The sequence below is a fragment of the Pinus tabuliformis genome, chromosome 4_1 (genome assembly GCF_031772625.1).
Source record: "Pinus tabuliformis cultivar Carrire ecotype Pingquan chromosome 4_1, CPIR1, whole genome shotgun sequence".
NCBI lineage: Eukaryota > Viridiplantae > Streptophyta > Pinopsida > Pinales > Pinaceae > Pinus > Pinus tabuliformis.
In genome coordinates, this window is record NC_142303.1 from 284,454,335 (window position 1) to 284,467,764 (window position 13,430).

At 38.1% G+C, this 13,430-nt stretch overlaps 1 pseudogene; it reads left to right on the top strand.

Moving 5' to 3' along the window:
• The first annotated feature begins 7,564 nt into the window (after positions 1-7,564).
• LOC149175372 (subtilisin-like protease SBT1.5 pseudogene) lies at positions 7,565-9,967 on the top strand (annotated as a pseudogene).
• The last annotated feature ends 3,463 nt before the right edge of the window (positions 9,968-13,430 follow it).

The following is a 13,430-nucleotide window of genomic DNA, read 5'->3' on the forward strand; positions in this document are numbered from 1 at the left end:
TGCTTAATTTCATTTTCACACAGTTCTCTATATTCTTTATTCATTGGGATTGCTCTACTTTTGTAAGGCTTCCCAGTGTATTTTGTTTTATAAGGTAATTCAATTGTGTGTTGCATTCGATGCTTTGGCTCTTCTGAACAACAATCATCTTCTATCCTCTTTTTGAGATCAATAATTTTCTTTTTGATCAGAGGATTCTTCAGCTCCTCTTCTACCCGTATCGTATATTTAAGATCTTTGAGATCTGTTAATCTAGCTTCAACTTTTTCCAATTCCTTAATAGTTTGTACCATGGTAGAAACTCTTGGATTTGAGATGTATGGAATCTCCATTCTTTCTAAACTCCCTTTAGAGGTTGGAACAATAATGAAATAGCCAGCTCTGTTTCCCTTTAGTATTACTGAACCATGGGGTTCTACTGCAGCCAAAACGATATTTCCCAAAATACAATCTACTGGAATATTTGCAACTGCAAATTTTAGCTTTATATAATGTTGGTCGAAATAGATAGAAGCTTTTGGTACTTCATACCTGAGTGTTTTATTTCCTAGAACAACTACTTTTCTATCTACAGAGACCCAATATTTTGCTGTAATAAGTTTAATGTTTAGTATATTTACATTTGCACCAGAATCTAGAAGTACAGTTAGTGAAAACATTTCACCTTGTATGCAAATGTTTACCTGTACTAGGTGTTGCTGATATTCAACAACCAAAATTTGCATTTCTCTGAATCCTATAATAGCATCTTTCTTTCCTTCAATGATCTCGACTTTTGGCTCTTGGAAGGTGGTTGCGGTGTTCCACTCATTTGCATTTGTGACTTTGGGATTTTTTCCTTTTTATAATTCTACTATTTGAGACTTTAAAATAGAGATTTCAGTTTTGAGATTGTGTCTTTCTCTGCTTACCTCCCACAAGGTGAGTGAGCGAACCTTATCTTGCATTTAGTGCTTCTGGAAAGACCTGGTGTTTCGCTCAAAAGAGGCATCAACAAACAATGGTTTTTTAGCAGAATTTTTGGAAGAACTAGAAGAACAAAGCTAATCCATAAATGCTTCAGTGAGTCTGTTCTTCATATCTCCTTCTTCCATGGCACGTAATTTTGAAAGGATTTCATCTCCTCTTCTTCTGTCTGAGCCATCAACACCTTTTCTTTCTGTGGTGCCGCATACATTTCTTCATGAAGGATTCACTGTAATAGTTAGAATCAGAGTCAGAACAAAATTTTCATTTACAATTTTCTAAATTTGAACAATCACAAGGTTGCATATGTGTATTTAATTCTTCTACAGAGGAAGAATCAGAAGAGGAGCTATATGAATCAGCAGATGATTCTTCTAGCTGTTGTTGTTGAATCTATTTTCTGATCACTACATTAGGGCAGTGATCTGTTGCATGACTCCTTGACCCACATTTCATACACTATATTTGGGTCTTAGCTTTGACGTCTTTACCCCTTCTGCACAGAGATTGAGATTTCTTACCTCTATTTTTCTTTGACTCTTCACCTACTAGAAATTTATTGAAGGTGTGTGCAGTCTTACCACAAAGCCAACAAGTAAGCTTGTTCCATTTCTCCTGTTTGGAGGTATGCAAATGTATATCAGAAGGCTTGTAGTAATGTGTTCTAGGGGCATACTTGTAGTATCCCTTTCTGGGCCTTGAAGAGGCCTTAGGTCTATTTGAGGTTTGTATTTTTCTTTTGTGATATTTGGTAGTCTGTTTGTATTCTTTCTTAGCCTTCTTTTTAGCTTTTCTTCACTTAACCAAGGGATCACCAATGGTTAGGCCATATTTACTGCAGATAGATTTACTATCTGGAAGCCTTGACAATTTTTCTAAGGATCTATTTACCTTAGAGCTAGTACACAGACTAGCCAATGCTTTTGTAATGAGAGAATAAATCTCTCCCCAAGTATATGATTCAAATGGTAGTTGAAATACTTCTTGCAATCTAATACAATCAACAAATATAGAAGGCAAAGCTACAAGATATACCTGTTTCCATAGAAATTTTTTAGAATATTTCATTTCGTATATTCTCTACATCCAATCTCAGTGAAAGTCTTCAAATTGTGACATATTATTACATTTGAGGTTCATAAGTATAACCTCATGCTTATCAGCAATCTCCGTCTCAGAGCCACACTAGTGCTCTAAGATCATTGAAGTTAGAGCTCCAATCATATTGCTCTGACTTGTCCCATCTGAATTATGTATGATATCTCCCGCTTCATCTTTGAGTACTTCGCTCTCCATTTTTACGAATAGAGTTGGAGATGGTTCAGTCTCCCACCATCTAAGAAGTGTTCCGATAAAACACTGAATTATGGTCTTGCATGCTTCAACTTCATTCTTTCCTCTGAGACACATTAATTTGTACTCAGTGAACATCATGTTGATCAATTGTCTGATCTAGCTAACACTGAGGTTATCAATGTTCCATTCTCTGTGTGAATCAAGGAAGAATGTATGTTTTTCTGGAATTTTACATTTTCCATCCAAGTCAGGAGCTAAATTTTTATTGAACCGACTTTCCAATGGTTCATAGATGGGAAGAATTTGAGATTCTGATTGCTTTTCTTCTTTGAATAAAGAAGCAATTGAAATATATTCTATAAATTCAGATTTATCTGTGACTGTCTGAGCTACTTCCTTTGGAAATAGATTGGGCAATGTGTCGATAGGTTTGACAGGATTCTGTATTTCCACATTTCTCTTATATAAGAAAGAAGTAGGGACTGGTTTATCTATTTTTGACAGACCCATCTTGTCAACTCTTTCTATTAGATCTGTTAACAATCCCTTAGTAGAACCAATGTGGTCTACCATTCTCTCTTCTACTTCTTCAATCTTATTGAGTAATTCTCTAACATAAGTCTTAACAATAGAGGATGAGTATTGTACATCATTAAGAGAGACTTGAACAGTATCAAACTATTCTTTTATTTCTACAGATTTTGTTGTGCTCATTTCAATCCCTTTGATTGCAGTATTGGTCCAATTAATTTGTTCACTAGCTTTTTGTATTCTTCCATCTATACCCAGCACATTGTCATCCTTGAGAACCAAAGGAATGGCTTTTGCAGTGTTCTGATTTTCTCCTAGGATGATACCTTTGTATGGAGGGAAAGTAGATGGTGTCTCTACTTTATTACCATCTAGAGTGGTCCAAGAATGTTTATCTGAGGAGGAAGATGTTGTGTCAGTCATCAACACATTTTATGTTTGAACTTATCTTTTCCAGACACAAAAAGAAATCCAGGAATTTGTTTTATCCATATGCTTTTTCCACTCCTGGGATAGCTTGATTTTTTCTTCAACTGTATGACTGAGGCCAAATTGTTCTGCCTCAGGAAGTGTGTAGATGTCCCAATTCAACATCTCTTTCATCCATTAGGATTCTAATTTGGACTTTCTGCAACCATCCATTAAGGTAAAGAATTTATGCATCTCTGGTACAGAGGGATTTTTATAGTCAGGTGGCAAAGGAAAAATCTTGACTCTGGGATGAGGTCATTCATCTATTCCAAATATCCTAGGCCATATCTAAGCATATTACTTGGTCTCATCTTGCTGAACATTTTTGTCAGCCTTGGATCCTCTAGAGTGGGCAATTCATGCATCATGAGAACATGGTCAGACTCGTGTGGAAATGGGATGTCTAAGCATTTCAGATTGGGACACGAGTTTATGGATGTGGAAGGAGGTGCTTCACTAGTCTAAGGATGGTGGTTCTCATGTATGGCTATTTCAGCAAGACTGCTCAAATTTATAGATGCATGACACTCAGGACATTTTTGCTTCTAATGAAGAAATATTTACAATCCGTGCAAACTCAAATAATGAAATATGACGGAAAGAATTAAAAACAGAACTGGAGCAGGCGATATCTACAATGCTTGGATCACGATAAGCTGATGAGCTTCTGCAAGCTTGTTCTATTCTTCTGTGGTCTATTGTGGATCTTCTGGGAAAAGATAGGATGACAGAAGATTGATTCTCTTGTATATCTACAGAAGTTATTTTCCTTAAAGTAGGAGGCTTGGGGTTAGAAACGACCCAGTGCTCAGGGAAAGTGATATCTTCCCAATAGATAGTCTGGTGTTCAATTTTTTGATTTTTTGAGTCAGTCAAAACAACAACACTAGACTTAGAATCTCTATTGGGTGTATGGAGGATGACTGGATACAAAGTATTTGTGTGCTGGAAACAACCTCTTGTCTGGATAGAAATGTTATGTCTTTCCTTATGCATGTCAAATCCGGTTGTTTGGATTTGCAGTTTTAAAATCTGATCAATGGTTTCATCAAAGACATAAACTGAGAAATTTGGATAGCAGTCAAAATAGACTGGGCCATTAGACAAGGGAGAAACTATTCCTCCTATCAATGAATTGGTATATCTATTATGGGTTAAATCTCTGACAGTAGCTAACGCTAAAGTTTTTAGGCCTTGATGGGTCAGAGGATTTATGCCGATTCTAATGTATTCCAAATGCAAATATTTGGTTTTAAGCCTCTTTTCTTCAGCTTGTAATTGTTTTGGATCAAGAAGAGGGATAGATTGTACACTATCAGAGTTCTCTTGTATTTGGCTGATTGATTCTTTAATATTGATCCTAGTAACAACTTTTAAGTGAAATACAGACAGATCTGAATAAACTTCAGATGCAGCAATGCTAGGAAGTTTCCATCTTGTCGATGGCTGTGACTCTTCATATTCTAGTTCGGCTTGATTTAACACATGACTAGAACTATATGCAAACATATCCCAAAGGGGATTTTCTATTGCTGAGGATTCTCTTTCTTCTAGTTCGCGGAAAGAGATAGACTTTCTGAAAGAATCCATTCTTAATGTAGAGTGTTCTTTGAGTACTAACCTAAACCAACTTGGCTCTGATACCAATTTTCTAGCATGGGCTTCTCACACAAGATTGCTTGACCCTTGGCCTTGGTGGATCTTCACTTTCCTTCAACTATCTTCCTTTACATGAACCCAACTTGAACCCATACACGAACGTACTCAGATATTTCACGCTTTGTCAACCTTTCACATGGCTTCCCTCGCCTTTAACGGTCTGGCTTCCCTTCTATCCTTTGGTGAACCTCTGGTGAACTTCTGGCGAACTTCAAGGAAAAGATAATATAAATACAACTACTACACATCAGACGTTTACTCAAGCGCACAACTACTTAGATGCGGAACGAACAATAACACTCTTCTCATATTATTTCAGAAATAAGTTTAAGCAATAGAACTAATTACAATGTATCCCTTCCAGAGATCGACTATGTTTGCATTTATCTGACTTTCTACTTCTCATAGATGAGAAAGCATTTCCGAAGGCTTCCTGCAAGACACAGACTCTGTCTCAGAATATACAGACTCAAGACTTCAAAACTCTACTAGATCCAACCACTTTAGGTTCATACCAGTGCCGAGCACACTAATACGCAAGCTTCTCAGATCTCTAAGACTAAGACTCTCAACCTTACACACTCCACTCCAAATGCCTAGAATGAGCCTTACCCCTTTCTTATATAGGAAAAGGAGGGGACAAACATCTAGACATCGGGTCGACAAAGTTTTCGTGACTGAAGAATCTTTGTACTAAAAGTATTGACATAGTGGATGCTTTTGAACAGCAAAGTCCATGAGAAAGCTCATCACAAATAGTCCTCATGACTAGACATCATTATTACAAAGTGGAAGCTTTAAGGATAAGACCACGAGAACCTTTTATCAAAAGACGGTAATTTCGGGGAACTGAAACTTTTTGTACAAATTCTTGTCCCATGCCTTAGTAAATATCCTTCTAACAATCATGGGTTTATTCAAAATAGTTTGGTGCTTGATCTTAGTTAGAACAAGCCATTCATAATGTCGAATCATATATTCCTTTAAAATTTCATTATCATGGAGTTGTAGCATATCTTTAGCAGTATTATGCAAAGGGTGAAAGCAATCAGGAATATTATGTTCAAAACAAATATCACATCCCAATCTGCTATAGGATTCATGGTAGATGGGATCAATAGTAGTTCTATTAATTCTGTAGTCTGCCCACCAGGCTTGCAACCAATCGCACTGTTGATTTCTTTGCATGATTCCAGTTGTCCAAAACTTTAATTTGGTGTAGTGGGTTTCATCCTTTCCATCAACATTTAGAAAATCCCACCATAATTTTTTATATCCTACAAAGTCATAGACTATATATGGGAAAATAATCTTGGGATCAGATCCAGGCCATACAGCTGCATTGTGAGTCCTCATTGGCCAGGAAATATTCCTAGTGCGATTAATACAAAAATATCGATTATAGATCCCTCTTTGATATCCTCCATGAGACAAGATCATAATGATGTCATGGAATTCTCCTTTAAGAGCATCTTGAGCTTGCACCGCCTCTGTCCTGCTTTTTGTGTAGACCATATCATGGATCCATTTACTACTTTTAGGGTACACTCTTCTTTCGGGTACTAAAATATCAGTATGCGCTTGTAAGTTTGCATCTAGCACCTTAGTATTCCTTAATTGCTAGGTTGGTTTCCAATTCTCTTTATAATCGGACCAACTCTGGTTTTCTCGGATTGTTCTCAGAACTTCTTATTTTTGACTTTAATCCCATTCTGTAACAATCACCATCACATGTTCTTGGTGCTAGATATACTCCCTGCTGGGGCCTTCCATGACAAACTTAGCTTCTCCACTTTTTTTAACGTTAACCTTCCACATTTAAATCTTCAACTTAAAATTATAAAAGAATTTATAGATTTAGGCTGATTTTAACTTTTGAATATTAAACTTCAAATTATCAAACAATTATAAAAATATATAAAATAAAATAAAATTGTTTAGATGGTAAAATGTCATACGTTGATTTTCTTTTATTAATATTTTTAAATACTAAAATAGCAATGCTCGAAAAATTTAAAATCTTAAATTGTGAGCATATATGCACAAAGCACGAGAGGCCGTTTCTTTGTGTTTTCAATCATTAGAAGGATTCACACCAGGCAACACTTGTAACAAACGCATGATTGCAGTGCCATGCCAAGTGCGCCAAAGGTAGCTAATCAAGTAGTTTAACCAAACTTATTTACTTGTTATGGTTTTTGTTTTTTCAATAATCAAATATATTTATTAATTTCAGTTCCTTTTCAAACAAACAATTTTCAGACTCTAATTTCAAACTAACATTACTGAAATTTTGACCACATTGATTTTATCTGGCCAACTTTTATTGTCGTGCCTGTTTTGTAACTTTAAAAGCGCGTGGAAGGCATAATTTAGAAAGATAAATTAAGACAAATAAATAATAGCATACATAAATCGTGGATAAGATTCAAGAACGACCAACCCTCACAGTATTTACCAAGATGAGATTGGCAGCATTTGACAGGTTAGCGAACTGTTTTACAGTGTCTTGTTTGTTGGAGAAGGCAATGCTCTTGTTTAAAGTCTATTTCTGTATTTATTTTGGTTCTGTACACTGAGTTGCATTGACTGTGAAACAGAATTCCACCATGGTTCATTGACCGTTAAACAGAATTCCACAATGGTTTCTCTGGATATTTCTAGAAAACCAAGAATGCCAATGCCGTTGTTGTTATCAGTGTTTTGTCTGTGTCAACTGTTGCTGTCTGAATGTGCCAGTGATGGACGGAAAACGTTCATAGTTCGGGTTGACTGTAATTCGAAACCTGCGGTCTTCCCCACTCACCGACAATGGTACACGTCAATCGTTGCTTCTGCGAAGGCCGCCGTCAAAACGGGACCGGGGTCTTATATGGATGCGCAGCATGACGATGCATTTCTGCTTCATGTTTATAGCACTGTTTTGCAAGGATTCTCCGCAAGGCTAACGGAGCACGAAGCCGCAGAGCTGCAGAGGGTACCGGGAGTTCTCGCCATTTTTCCCGATCGTGTGTTCCAACTGCACACGACGCGAACCCCGCACTTCCTCGGCCTCGAGAGTTCCAACGAAAGCCACTTGTGGGCGGAATCCGACTACGGCTCCGATATAGTGATCGGTGTGGTTGATACCGGCATTTGGCCGGAACGGCGGTGCTTCAGCGATCAGAACATGGGTCCTGTTCCGATGCACTGGAAAGGCGAATGCGAGAGTGGGTTCCAATTTAACAAGTCCAACTGCAACAAGAAGTTGGTTGGAGCGCGGTATTTCTACAAAGGATATGAAGCGACGATTGCTCCGTTGAACGAGACAGTGGAGTTCCGTTCAGCGCGGGACTCAATAGGCCATGGCACGCACACCGCCTCCACGGCCGCGGGCAGGTTCGTTAAGGGAGCCAACATGATGGGGGAGGCGCCGGGAATTGCGAAGGGAATGGCGCCCAAAGCACGCATTGCAGTCTACAAAGCTTGTTGGCTACATGGCTGCGCGGACTCCGACTTGCTCCAAGCCTTCGATAAGGCGTTAGACGATGGAGTAAATGTTATCTCGCTGTCTGTTGGGTCAGCTGCGCTTCCTTATGATAGCGACAGCACTGCGATCAGCGCATTCGAGGCGGCACGGCGGGGAGTGTTCGTGTCTGCATCGGCGGGAAACAGTGGCCCCCATATTAGTACAGTTACTAACGTGGCTCCCTGGATCACCACGGTTGGGGCCGGCAGTCTGGATCGTAGCTTTACGGCAGACGTCCACCTCGGCAACGGGGCAGTTATCCCTGGTCAATCGTTGTACATTGGAAAGGGATTCAGCTCGCGACATCTGTTGCCTCTCGTGTATGCTGGGAACGCATCTGCCGCGAACAATTCTTCATCGTCGGCTATGTACTGCATGCCAGGAACGTTGGATCCCAAGGTTGTCATTGGCAAGATCGTGCTATGTGAGGTTGGGTATGGTGGAGTTGAGGAGGGGATAGTGGTTCAGAAAGCCGGTGGCGCGGGAATGATATTCGCTGGCGATGGGTTTGTTGCTGAAGCGTTTACGCTGCCAGCATCTAATGTCAACCAGTCTGCCGGGGCTTTGATCCGCCACTACATTCAATCAACCAGAAACCCTACCGCCACCATAACGTTCCGTGGCACTCAACTCGGGGTCGAGCCAGCCCCGGCTGTGGCTTTCTTTTCCTCCAGAGGGCCGAATCCACTAACGTCGGAAATTCTCAAACCCGATCTGATAGCCCCCGGCTTGAACATTCTGGCTGCTTGGACAGATGCGGACAGCCCTTCATTCCTCCCATATGACAGCAGACGAACGGAGTTCAATATAATATCTGGGACGTCCATGTCATGCCCCCACGTTAGCGGGATCGCTGCGTTGCTCAAAGCAGTTCATCCCGAGTGGAGCCCGGCAGCCATCAAATCTGCTCTCATGACGACTTCTTACACTCACGGCCTTAAGATTCGAGAGACGATGGTTGATGAGGCCACCGGAAAGCCTTCAACCCCTTTTGCTTTCGGCGCAGGTCACGTGGATCCGGAGAGAGCTGCAGATCCAGGGCTAATTTACGATCTGGGTGTCAACGACTATGTCGACTTTCTTTGCACAATTAATTATACTGAGCAGGCCATCAGGATTATCACTAATATGAATGTTAGCTGCCCTGTTCATAGAGGACTGCCTGGGAATTTGAATTATCCCTCATTTTCTGCTGTCTTCAATCTGAAACAGTCTTCTGCGCTGTCAACAAGCTTCAACAGAACAGTCACCAATGTTGGTCCTTCCGTGTCAAATTACACAGCCACAGTGATAGCCCCAGGAGACACGGTGGTGACAGTGGAGCCGAGAATACTGAGATTTACGAAGAGGGACAAGAAGCTAAGCTTCGTGCTGAACGTCAACGCCAAGCCTCTGAATATTCCCCCGGGAGCTTCACACAGAACTCATGGGCTGTTGTCTTGGACTGGCGGACATCACGTTGTACAGAGCCCAATTGTAGTCACCATAGAAAACAAGCAGGGCTCACCTGAAACGCGTTCTCAACCTAAATGTTGATCGCAGTTTGTGTACTTGCACGAATAAAAGAAATGTAATACTGATCTGGCCGAAGGCGTGCAATGAATTTTCCCGAACTTATTGCATACATTAAAATTTTCAGTGTCTTAGGCGCATTCCTTCCCTACTTTGGAACTCGCTGTTAAAAAATTTCATTCGCTTTGCGTGCTGAAGTTAATTCTGTTGCAGATTCTCTGATATTTTGAAAATCGGATCTAACGATAGACATTGGACTTCTTCCCTATCAGTCATTTATTTTATTCGTCATACTTCAAAACAATAATGATCCATTATTTAAATCTAGAATAAAAAATAGATATATATTCCAATATGAAGAAATGCATATAAGTTGAAGTCATAATTATATGCTTCTGTTACCAAAATTTGTGAACATAATAAAATCTACATATGCAGCGGTGTATATGAGTTGAAGTCACACAATATGCTTCTGTTCACAAAATATAAAAGCTGCATAGAGTGATATATACATTGTTTAACCTAAAAGTATTTAAACCTAATCCTACGTTGAGTCTGGAGAGTTTTGAATCAATCAATGTCAGACCATTTTGTATAAACATTATCTTGGTTACAACGCACGATTCTCATTTCCAAGCGGTGTTGGAATTTTCGTTAAGATGGTGATGGTCGATCCCTGGAAGATCTGGGATGTAACGATGGATGAATGTCAAAAAAAAATCCATGAAGCAACTATACAAACCCAACGCAGAAGAAACCAAACCAATGAAGAGAGGCCATTGAGAAATCCCCTAATGTTTACATATTTGTGAGTGTGGGTTTTTAATTCATTAAAATAGAAATAATAAGGAAAAAAATAAAAAATCAAAATTAAATAAAATAAAAAAACAAAAAAAGAGTAATTAACACACATAAAATTTATTAAAAGATTTCAATCAATTATTTTATAAATAAACAAAATTAAATAAAAAAAAATTGAATATGCAATGTTTAACTATAGATAAGTCACAGAAATTTTTGGTCGGACAAATTCATGGTTAAAGGTAAAATTGAATGTGTAATATGATGGATAGACACTTGTAATATAATAGGAAGTAGATAAATATATATTTATACAATTATTAAATAAATATAATGAATATATAAAAATATATATTATTTTTTAATAATTAATATTAGTAAAATATACTAATAACATTAATAAATTAACTTGGATAAATTAATAAATTAATATAGAAATAAATTAAATTTATTAATGTGTAATTTGTTATTATTTAATTCTATATCATGTATTAATTTCTTTATATAAGTAATTAGAAAAACTACCTATTATTAAATTTAATAGCTTTTGATATTTGAGAAATCAAAACAAGTTTATTAATTTTATTATTATGTTTTATCTATCATGTAGTCTAACTAATAGATCATTGTTTTTAGGGTGTATTTTTTTTCTTAATTATGTTTATCTATTAATAAACCTAGGGATCATTCATTTACCAAAGGAGTTAGTTCTCTAAATTGAGTGTAATTGTTTAATTTTTTATATTTCTTATGTTTTTAAGGAAATTTAGAGAGTTAATAGGATTGAAATTGAAATCATACCTACTTCTTAGAAGAGGTTTCATGAATCATGAATGAGTTAGAGAGCTCTTAGGATTAATTAGATCTCTTGATGAATAATTGGACCTATAAGATCCTAGAATAGGGATTTGTTGAGGATATTGTGGATCTAAACTTATTATAGTTCAAAAACCTATTTTATATAATTATGTAAATTGGGAACAAAATGGATGTAGAAGAAAAGTGAAAGAGGAATATCGAGAGGACTAGCAAAGTGACACCAAATATGGCTGCAAGGCAAGGAAGGGATATTTAATATAAATCAAGCTTAGAAGAGGCCCTTTTGTAGTTTTGTACAAAGTATATATTAATGCATTATTAATATAAGCGAAATCATGTTTCGAGTGTAAAAGGAGTTTGTGAATTCTTTGTCAGTATGCAGATTTAAACCCTTTGTTTTATGTTAGATTGGGAGTGAATTAAGAGTGTTGTAGGTGTAGATAAAATTCAGGAGGAAGAGTGTGGTGTAGGAGCCACATGCCAGTGTTTAATAAATATTGATTGTTGATCCAACGATGTGATCAACAATCCATGTGTTTGTGCATATCAACATGGTGCAACAAAAGCGATCAAAGGGAGCAATGAAAGCATGGAAATTCATAAAGGATGAGAAGAAGGCATTGAAGAGATGTCGGAGAGGCATAGTTGGAGTATTGGGAAAATGATATAAATATTGAAGAAGGCAGAAACTTAATCAATAAATTTTCAGGAGTCTATCAATAGACAAAGATTAAAGTAATGAAAGGGTGTTCCAGTAGATGACAACAATATGCACATCCCGAAGTCTATTAGCCAGGAGATTACAAAGGAGGGCACACAAAGGAAGGTCAGGATGACTCAACGTCAGGGTGACATGGATTAAAAGGCACTAAGGTGATGTGTTTAAATACGATTGAAATTTTTTAAGCTGCAAAGTGGTTGTGATTTCATTTGAACCAAGCATCAAGTTGATCCCTAGAAGATCAAACGAAGTGCAACTAAAGGAATGGATATGATGATTAGACGTTGGGCATATGTGTCAATGAGATAATGTAGAGAGAATTTGGTTGAAATGGACTTGTTGTAGCAGTTACAACCATCCTCCAAAATTTTGCCTTCGCTTCATTTTAGAGCCTCCCTCCTTAAATATTAGCAGCTTGTATTGTACTGTTCAGGTACTTGTGTTTTAATTTGAATTTTTCTTTTGTTTTACAGCTTGTTCTCACTTACTTGTTTTGCTATCTAACCACAAGCTAACCCCTCGTGACTTGATTGCATCTAGTCCTTGCGCTGCCTTGCAAAATTTTGCAGTCCTAGATGACAGCCAACTTTCCTTTTAGGAATTGCACAGTGTAGCCCAGCAATGAGCCTTGATCTCATGAATTGTGCAGTGCAACCTAGCAGTGAGCTCCGACGCCAGAATTCCATAGACACAACTAGCAGCTTATCTTTAGCTCAGAAACTGCACAAAGAAGTCCACACGAGAAAGTGAGCCTTCAGCTCTAGAATTGCACAGAGCCAGCTGACAACTTGCCTTCAGCTAGGAAATTGCATAGAGCCTGAGAGCTAGTGCAAAAGCCACTCAACCTAGAAATTGCGCAGAACCATATTGTGCTCAGAAACTGTGAGTGCATGAACTAGAGAGTTTCCCGATCCTCTCGAGGACTGCACAATCTTTCTAGGAAGTACATGGAATAGTTTCCGAAAAGCAAGAAGCTAAGATGAAAAGCATCTCTTCGAAGTAGGAAATCTATTATTAGCTTCCAAAAGGTGACTCGTTTCCATCTTTACAAGTTTCTGCTAGATGTCAATGTTTTCCTTGATCTCAATCATATGCGTCATGAACTCCATTTCCCAAACCTATGTAATGGACACCTCTAGAGATCAC